Source organism: Nannospalax galili, unplaced genomic scaffold, assembly GCF_000622305.1.
Source record: "Nannospalax galili isolate Female #2095 unplaced genomic scaffold, S.galili_v1.0 scaffold311, whole genome shotgun sequence".
Taxonomy (NCBI): Eukaryota; Metazoa; Chordata; class Mammalia; order Rodentia; family Spalacidae; genus Nannospalax; species Nannospalax galili.
In genome coordinates this window covers 1,581,077-1,591,210 of record NW_008330298.1, presented here as the reverse complement: position 1 = coordinate 1,591,210, position 10,134 = coordinate 1,581,077, and the positions used below count along the sequence as shown (strand labels likewise).

The following is a 10,134-nucleotide window of genomic DNA, read 5'->3' as shown; positions in this document are numbered from 1 at the left end:
ATGTTGGGAAAAAAAATGAAATACCTTGATGAATGCTGTAAGAACTCTGCATTTTGATAGAAAACTCTGTTTAAAATGTTGATTTAGATTTACTTGCTAAGCTTGCCTGTTCTGCCTGATTTGTATCTACCACACATGGATGATTAACCTAGTTGAAATGCTAAGAATTGAAGTGCTGTAAACCTCCTTCCTGGACCCTGGACCCCAGACTCAGTTGATTTACAATGTGTCCTGTAGGCCTGTTTGCACATACCAGATAACCGATAAGGAACAAAGAGAAGGAAGTTGCACCAGGCTTACACCAGATCTACCCTTCCTGGAAAAGATGTTTAACCGAAACTATAGCTTTTAGAAGATGTTTGATCAAAGTGTCTGCTGAGGAATGCTTTTTGTGTAATGACTATGTGGGCCTATATAATCTGTACCTGAAACTGAATGGGGGTCGATCGTTCTGACCAGACTTGCATGTCTTGGGAAGCCGGTCGACCCCAGCTAGCTGGAAAGTAAAGACTCTGCTTGATTTTTACATCTCCAATCCCGTGTATTTGTTATCTGGAGGGGACCCATCGAGTCACGGACCCTAACAGGTATATGAAAAGATTCTCCACATCATTATCCATCATGGAAATGCAAATGAGAACCTCAAAGGAATATCACTTCTCTTCTGTCACAATGGATATTATCCAAAAGGCACTTAGATAAGAAGTGTTCACAAGGGTGTGGAACAAAAGAAATCCTTGAAGTGCTGTTGAGAATGTAGAATGGTATGACCAATATGGAAAACAGGATGGAAGTTCTTTAAAAAATGAATCTAAGAACTATCATAGGATCCAGCAATCCAGTATATTGAAACATTACTCCCAACTGGCAAGATATAGAAGCTTACTTTTTTATGCTTTTCTCATGGCAGCTCACAGACTAGCTTTAGACAAAATAGGTAGCTAGTTAGCCTGCTGTCCTAGAGAGAATGGAAACAGCTGACACTCTCTAGATACTTCCTAATTGAATCCCCAAGATATTTCTTGGAATATAGATCTGAGAATGGACTGGTCAGATTGTAAGTGTTCGAAAGAACTAGAAGAGGTACAAGTGTTGGAAAAGTCCACTAGGAAAAAAGTATATGATATCTTTATATCTGAAAAGTCCAAGACTGAGACAAAAACGAAGACTGAAGATGCAACAGAAAGAATTCAGAACTTCTTGACAATGAAAAACCAGCTACTCTAGTTGCTCCCATTACAATAGAGCACACTATGAAAAATCAGTAAGTCTGGACCGGTTCAATTGGATGAATTTGAAAATCTGTTACTTTACCTGGAATTCATCAAGATCCCACAGAGAATGAGGTGCATTTCACAGAGAGGGCCTTTTAACTTTTGGTAAAGAATCTAAGTGGGAAGAAAGGTCTATTATTGTGAACAGTCTTTTAAAGATCATCTCTGTGGAAGGCAGTTCAAAAGATGAAGTCAAGACTGATACAGTTATCTTATGTAAAAATAAAGCAGAAACACACTGGAATTTTGCAAGTCAGATTGAAAAAGAAAGCAAAGAGAAAGAAAGGCTTACCACGGAACTGAAACAGATTCAGTTTCAAGTGAGGGATTAAAAAATGTTCTAAGGAAAATTATGGAGATGAAGATGATACAAAATGAATCACTGATAAGAGAAACTAGCCAGAGGAGTTACAGAATTTTGAGAGAGTTGAGTCCTTTTGAGAGATGTAATATAAAAACAGTGACATTTTCAGTAAGGGAATATATTGGTGAGCTACACATATAACTTTGACGGATAACTATTTACATAGCTTCTTCTTGATAGGGCTCAGATCTAGGCGACCCAAGACCCAGAAACCTTGAGGCTCCTAAGAGGAGCTGAGTCAACCAAATCCCAGCCACCTGCGAGTTAACAATACATTGTGGTCACCAGAGCATGTCCCACAGGCTGACAAACAGGTTTCCCAAGCCCTTAGCTGCAATTAATTCCCAGAATCTGTAATTGTAGAAAAACATGTTTTACAGTAGCTGTTTTCCCCAGTATGCTTCATCAGGTACAGACCCCATGCCCTTGGTTGAGCAAGCAGCCCCCCAAACAGTCCCAAACAGCAGAAAAATATTCTTTTTTCTCATTCTTTCCCTTTGTAAGCTACCCCTCTGCAGTGATTAGGCTCTTGGTTCTTCCTGACGCCGGAGTTGAGGACCAGCCCCGCCAAACCTAATTATACTCTCACTTTACCAGAGTCCTCTTTGTTTCTGTTTCCTGGAGATTCGACCCCTGCCACCTTTTTATCTAACACTTCTAAGTAAAAGAAGTGTGCTTTATATTTCTTACTATAAAATATACTTACTAAAGTTACTCCAAAGATTATTTAATTAGTACCCTGATCATTTTAAGAAATGGATGTATAACATTCTCACTGAAATTAGAAAAGTCGGTCTTTTTTAATGAAAATGCTACATTATGTACTTTTGTTCAGGTAGAAGGTCGAAAACAAAAGTATTAGTTTGTTTGCATGTTACTTACATCAGTTCTCACTAGTATAAAAAACCAATAAAATAAGAATTTTTATATAGGAAGGTATAGAAATACAGTTTCATAGGATGAATAAGTTTATAGATCTAAAGTACAATGAGAACTCTAGTTAACGATATTGGAAATTTTCCAAGACAGTAAAATTTAGGAGTTTGTACTACCCAAAACTGAGGTAATGAATATATTAAAATTCTTACCTTTAGTGATTGTTTCACTACATATCTATCACTTTATGATAGTGGGACATATTCTTTAAAAAGTGTGATTAAATGATTACATCGCTGTGTGAGCATCAAAAGTGTATTTACCCAAACCTAGATGCTCTAGACTACTATGCACCTCAGTTATATGGTGTAGCTTATTGCTTCTCAATTACAAATCAGAATGGAATGCTCCTGTAATAAATACTATAGAAACTGTAACACAATAGAAGTGATTTATATCTAAACATAGACAAGGCACAAGAAAACATGGCGTAAAGGTAAAAAAAAAAATGTACAGATTATAGAGAGACTTACCATGAATGTAGCTCAGGGGATAGGAAGTAACTCAGGATTTGGTGAATTGGGGTGTGGCCAGTGACAGTACTATGCAGTACTGTAGACTCCATAAATACTGTAAATTGGGATACACTAAATTTCTATAAATATTATTCTTTCTTCAGTAGTAAATTAGCCATAGCTTACCATGTAGCATTTTTCTTTATAAACTTCAAAAACATTAACATTTATAATAACACAGTTTAAAACAAGCATCACAGAACTATCCAAAATATTTTCTTTTCATCATTATGAGTATGTGTGTATGCTTGCATGAGTTTATGTGTACCACATGTGTGTAGAAGCCTACAGAGGCTACAAGGGAGCATTGGAGTCCCTGGAACTGGAGTTATAGGTAGCTTGTGAGGTCATGTGGATACTGGGAACCAAACCCATGTCTTCTGCAAGATCAACAAGTGCTCTTTAACTATGGAGGCATCTCTCTAAACTCCTAAAGTATTTTCTTTATATCTTTATTGTATAAGCATTTTTCTATTTTTATTTTTTACCTTTTAAAGTGTGTGTTAAATAGTGAAACATAAATATACACAGTAGCTGAGGGCTATACAAAAGACACAGTCAACAGTATCACTATCATCCACCTCTGCATCTTGTACCATTGAAAAGTCCTTAGACTCAACAAAGCATATGGAGTGGTCACCTCCTATGACAGCGATATCTTCTTCTGGAACACTTCCTGACAATGTCTGAGGCTGCTTGAGAGTTAATGACATTTTTAATAAGTACAAAGAATGCACTCTAAACTAGTAGAAGTATAGTAAATTTGTGAGCCAGATATAGGTTATTGTCATTACCAAGGACTTCACATAATAGTTGATGCTGTACTTTCATGCAACAATAGGTTTGTTTACACCTGCATCAATACAAGTGTAAATTTCTATTTCATTGCACTATGACATTAAGATGTTTGTAATATCACTAGGTGACAGTGAATTCTCAGGTTCATTATAATTTCATGAGACTACCATAGTATATGTAACAGGTGTTTAAAACATGACTATGAGGTACATGACTATATACGTATATAGAAAAATATCCAACACCACTGGGCATGGTGGCGTACGCCTTTAGTCCCAGCACTCAGGAGGCAGAAGCAGGTGGATCTCTGTGAGTTCAAGGCCAGCCTGGTCTACATAGTGAGTTCCAGGCCAGCTGGGGCTACAGAGAAAAGCAAACAAAAAAGACGAAAGAAAGAAAAATACCCATCACCCTAAATTTATACAAAAAGAGAGAAATCTATAAACAATGCATACAAAGCCACTTACCTAAATGAGTTTAAGCTACCTACTCTCACTGTCTGTACTTGATTTAAATTTCTGAATAAAGAAACTGTGATTAGTTGCCAGTCATTCAGAATGGCTACTTTGCTGGTAGGTAGATGATACAGTTTATAGAGACAAGTTGTGAAGACTAAGAAATGACTACCAAAGGATGGTCTTTGTCCCTCTTGGGAATGAACTACTATATATTTGTCATCTTTATCTTCTTTTTCTTGTAAGGCCAATAACCTAGCTCAGCAATGGGCTTCTTCTGACTTCCTTTTCCCATTGTGATCTTATGATTGTAAGAAGGCTGTGGCTTGCTACTACATCTGCATTCCATTTTACCTTGAAATTTCACTGGCTCTAATTGATGTCTTTAGGTTTATATAATCCTCAAAAACTAAATAGTCTGGTGAATGAATCCAGAAGTCCATAACCAACAAGGAAAATAATCTTTATCAGGTATCCTCTACCTATGGCCTGGTAAATTTTGATTTAGATTAGCACATTTAGAGAACTGAAAGGCTTTCTTCCTGCACTGGGTTTCCCTCTGCTTCACAAAGTATCTGTGGCCACAATTAGTCTAATTGTTATTTCTATAGCAGGTGACAGACTTTCCTATATTCTTCCCTTGCTCAGAAGGAAGTAACTAGCAGCAGTCATATTCCTTCCTTTTATTAGAATATTTATTTTTGTCATAAAACTTTTAAGGGGGTTGGAGAGTTGGCTCAGGGGTGAAATGCCTGTTATGCAAGCATGAGGAACTGAGTTTGGATTCCTGATACCAACATAAAAGTTGAGCAAGAAGGTGCGGGTCTGTAACCCCCACATTGGGTAGTAAGACTAGAGGAGCCATGGGGCTTGCTGTCCAGCCAGTGTAGCTGAAACAGAGAGCTCCAGGTTTAGAAAAGACCCCATCTCAATAAATAAAGTTTGGGAACAATGGAGAAAGATAGCTAATGTTGCTCTCAAGCTTCCATATACATAAGTGTTCAGGGAAGGGCACACACACACACACGCATACAAATAAACCCAGACATACACACTCAATAATAGTGAAAAGAATAATAAAACAATTATGCCCAGTCTTCTGTAAATAACCTCCCACCCTATGCTGTTAGCAAGCCCAATAAAGTGGTTAGGATTTTTTTTAAAACAAACAGAGCTAATGGAAACCAAAGTTGACCCCATGTTGGCAAATCCTTTGGTCTTTGATTTTTTTTTTTTTGGTCTTTTTGAGACAGGGTCTCCCTGTATCCCCAGCTGGCCTGGAGCTTGCTGTGTGGACCAGGCTGGCATCGAGCTCTGGCACCCAAGTGCTGGGATTGAAGATGTGTCCCACCACATCTGGCCTTGGTCTTTGATTTCTTATCCCTACTTTTCCACCCTTAAACTTCATTGTATATTTTTTATTTAACCTGATTCAAGTTATTTCTGGAAAAATGTTAAAAATTATCTCTTTGAACTAATAAAAATATTCCTAAAAAATTTACAAGATTACCACAAAATAGTGAATTAATAGAAAAAAAATCATACAGTCAAAAATCTGGGTTACAACTCACAAAATAGTGAATTAGTAGAAAAAAATCATACAGTCAAAAATCTGGGTTCCAATCTCTGAGGAAACTATACCATTTATATGATTTTTGGCCTTTATGCAGAGAGACATTCTGGGCTTTCCATGATGTTGGACTAATGTTTAATTATTTGTCAGTACCTGCTGGGTTGCTATGGGCTCTTTTATGTTGGTTATGTAACATAAATATTTACAAAAAATATAATCCTCAGCTGGCACGAGGTATAATACTAGAAAAACTGCATGTAATTGAACAACACTAGGATTTCCAGGGTGAATTCTATAATCCTAAGATATATGTAGCATTGTGTAGGCTAAAGCCATGCCAAAAGTCAACTTAAGGTATGGGAGGCACTCTCCTATTCCCTGGATATGCCTTTTGGCATTTTATTTGTTTTAGAGAATGAATTCTGGCATATTGTCGTAGTCTTTTATTTATTCTTCAAATGCCAAGAGAGCTACAAGGAAGATGGAACTAAAAGTTAAATTCGAGAATAGGTCCTTGAGAGGGCTTTAAGGCTTTAAATCTGATTAGAAAGCTGTTGATTACCCCCTAGAATAAAGTGCCACTGTTGCACCACCAGAGATAGTTTTGCTCTGCCAGTTGTTGTGGCTATTAGGGTTTAGAACTGGGTTGGACCATTGATTGCGAATACACATGACTGAGGAGGTCGTTGATCCTAGTGAAAACCCTATCTCTGGTATACCTCTAGACAAAGGAAATTTCTTTCTGTATGCTAAATACAGGTCCTTATATTTATAGACAAATATACCATTCACCACTCATCAAAGAAGCTTCTTTTTGTGACAGATGGAGGCTACTTCAGAGTTCCACTAGTTACACACAGAAAGCATGTCTGAGAGATGCCCAGTCCTAAGTGAAACATCTTCAGTGTAACCTCTACAGCTAAGGCTCATGGAACATAGTGGAACAGGGGTAGAAAAAACACTAATACATCCCTCAGTTCTCAATACAGCAGAGTGTGATGTATACAGAAGGCCACAACTGGCTAAGCTTTAGAGAATAAGAGACTGCAGAGTGTGTGGCTTGGATAGGACTGTTATATTAAACTTTACCTACCCATGGCTCAAGGACCATTGCAGAAGAGGAGGTGGAAAGACTGTAAGAGCCACAATTGGTGCATGAACATAAGGAAACAGAGGGTTTCAGGCTACTGGAAACTTGCTCATATAAACTTGTAACAATGGTGACAGCATACACAAGACCCATGCTGACTCAATCAGACAAAAACTTGGCATAAAACAAAGGAAATGGGCAGCAGGCCATTACTGTGGCATGAGGGAGAGTAGATCTTTAAAGGAGTGACTCTAGCAGGCTGACTAGACTCCAATGGATGAACTTGTATTGAGGGACATCTGGGTACAAATGTTTGACTGGATAGAACTTAGCATATATGACAGAATGCGTGAAATCTGGTGTGGGGTGGTATGGAGGATGTGGATGGGGTGGGGGGTTTAAATTTTATTAAGATCTATTACATGAAATGCACAAAAACTCAAAAAATTTTTTTTTAAAAAAATGAGTAGATCTTTGAGTTGAGGGATGGAAAATACAGAGCTCTGGTTTTCAGAGGCATCTATTTTTCTGTTTATTTGCCTAACTCTGATAAAGTCTCTTAAATTTTAGCAGCTAGGCAGTAAATTTTAGATGGCTCCCTTCTAGAGTCTTTGGCTAAAACTGAGCCAATATTCAGAGGAAACAGAAGCCACTCACAAGCCTGATGATTGAGATACAGCTTGTTTATTAGCAACAGTAGAGTACTTTAGTGATAAAATATCTCAAATCCTTTATGCATCTCATTTAGCTTGATCTTTTTGGTTATATCTGCTTCATATTTTAGATTTAATTGAAAGCAAGAAGATTGTAATATAGCAAAACCATTCAGCACCAAGAATAAAAGGACAGCACTAGATATGATGTCATATTTTGGTTCATGCTTAGGCTCATTATGCTACAACAATCTCAATTTCAGTTGCTCCCATAGATGCTAGAATGAAGGTATATTTTTATCTTGTCAGCCACATTCTAATGTCTACACAAAAGAAAATTTCAGTGTCAAAGACCCATTCTTCCTTTTGACATTTTTACTATAATACTTAGTACTAATAAAAGGGATGTATTTTGAGTAATATTTTAGCAGCTATTATGTATTTAACATGTATTAGCTCATTAACTCTCTCAAATAATACTCATCAAATTACTATGGCTTATTCCATATTATAAATGAAGATATTGACACTGAGAAACCAAGTAAATTTTCTAGAGTTTCATAGCTACTAAGATGTAAAACATGATTTCAAATTGCATATGGCTTTACAAATCATAACCATAATAATAATGACTTCTGAATGTCAAAGAGGTAGGCTCACCAATCATATGAATGTGGAACATACACGGAGAACTTTGGAAAAATCTACAGAAAATGAGAATGGTAAATATATAAACCAATTGCAGAGCTAGAAAAAAAGGCTCAGATTCAGTCAGAGACCTAGATGTTCCTGGTAACAGTATTTTCTTAGATATATTGATGCCACAGACTCATAGAGTCCTTTTAAAGATCTACTCAGTACCATATATGTTGGACTAATATAAGGCATGTAAAAATCATCTCTAAAATCTAACACCTAAAAATAAAGTTCGGCAAAAGATAATTATAAAAATGTATTATGGAGCTGGGCGTGGTAGGACACGACTTTAATCTCAGCACTCGGGAGGTAGGCACAAGTGGAGTTCTGTGAGTTCAAGGCCAGCCTGGTCTACATAGTGAGTTCCAGTCCAGCTGGGGCTACAGGGAGACCCTGTCTCAAAAAGGTCAAAAAAGTGTATTATGGATATATTTTTGAGACGAAGTTTCACACTAGCCCCAGCTGACCCGAAACTGTATAGCCCAGGCTGGCCTTGAGCTTACACTATTATCCTGCCTCAGTCTCCCAAGTACTGGGATTATCAGGGTATCCCACCAGGTCTGGCACAAATTTTAAATAAAAATTTTAAAATTAACCTTAAATAACAAAAAGTGTGTACCTTGTCAAATCCTTTCATGTATGCTATCTTAACAGTTGGTGATAGCATTGAAGTGTGAGGGGCAGGAAGGACAGCTGAATACACTGATAATAGTAAGTAAAATGCTAATCTTTTTCTAGTAGCATATTTATAAACTCAGACCTGGCCTGCATAATGGTTCAGTGCGTAAAGGTGCTTACTGCATAAGCCTGACAATCAAGTTCAAACCCCAAAATCCATGTAAAGGTGGAAGGAAGCAACTGGCTCTGCAAGTTGTCCTCTGACATCCACACATAAGCCATGGCATGCATACCTCCTCCACACAATAAATAATAATGATAATAATAATAATAACGATAGTATTAATAAATCAGTGTATATTAATATCGAATAACCTTGTGAAAACATTTTGTCTATTTTTTTAATTTTATGTGTATGAGTGTATTGCTTGCATGTATGTAGGTGCACCCGTGTCATGCAATATCTGCAGAGGTCAGAAGAGGGCGTTGTATCAAATTCCCTGGAACTGGAGTTACAGACAATTGTTAGGTACCATGTGGGTGCTAGTAGTCAAAGCCAGGTCCTCTGGAAGAGCAGCTAGTGCTCTTAATTGCTGAGCCATGTCTCAAGACGTCCCCACTATTTTAAAAATAACAGTTGGATAATCTTTTATTCAACCATTCTACTTACATGATTTTATCAGATGAAGATTCAAAGATCTGTGTATAAGGATGTTAATCTCAATGTTACTCATATTTGGTAAATCTTCTAATGTATGTAAACTATTACTAATAATATTTTTTGCTAATTCCCACAGTACTTTAATTTATATTTTTTAAATGATATATGATACTATTTTTTTTACATTTTATAAAATTTTATATATTAGTATCTTCATATATATGGAAGGACTTAATAATAAAATATTAGCTGATTATATGTAGCACTGAATATTTTTCTTTTTTAATTCAAATCCTTAAAAAAATATTTTATCAGGCTGGAGAGATGGCTCAGCAGTTAAGAACACTGACTGTTCTTGCAGAAGACCTGGATTCAAATCCTAGCAACCACATGGCAGCTAACAACTGTCCGTAACTCCATTTCCAGGGGATCTGACAGCCTCTTCTGTCTTTCGCAGGCATTGCATGACCTGGGTGCACTTACATACATGCAGGCAATACA

General features: G+C 36.9%; 1 pseudogene; it reads left to right on the top strand.

The window, feature by feature from the left end:
• Nucleotides 1-1,041: 1,041 nt before the first annotated feature.
• Nucleotides 1,042-1,779, top strand: LOC103743052 (annotated as a pseudogene).
• Nucleotides 1,780-10,134: the final 8,355 nt, after the last annotated feature.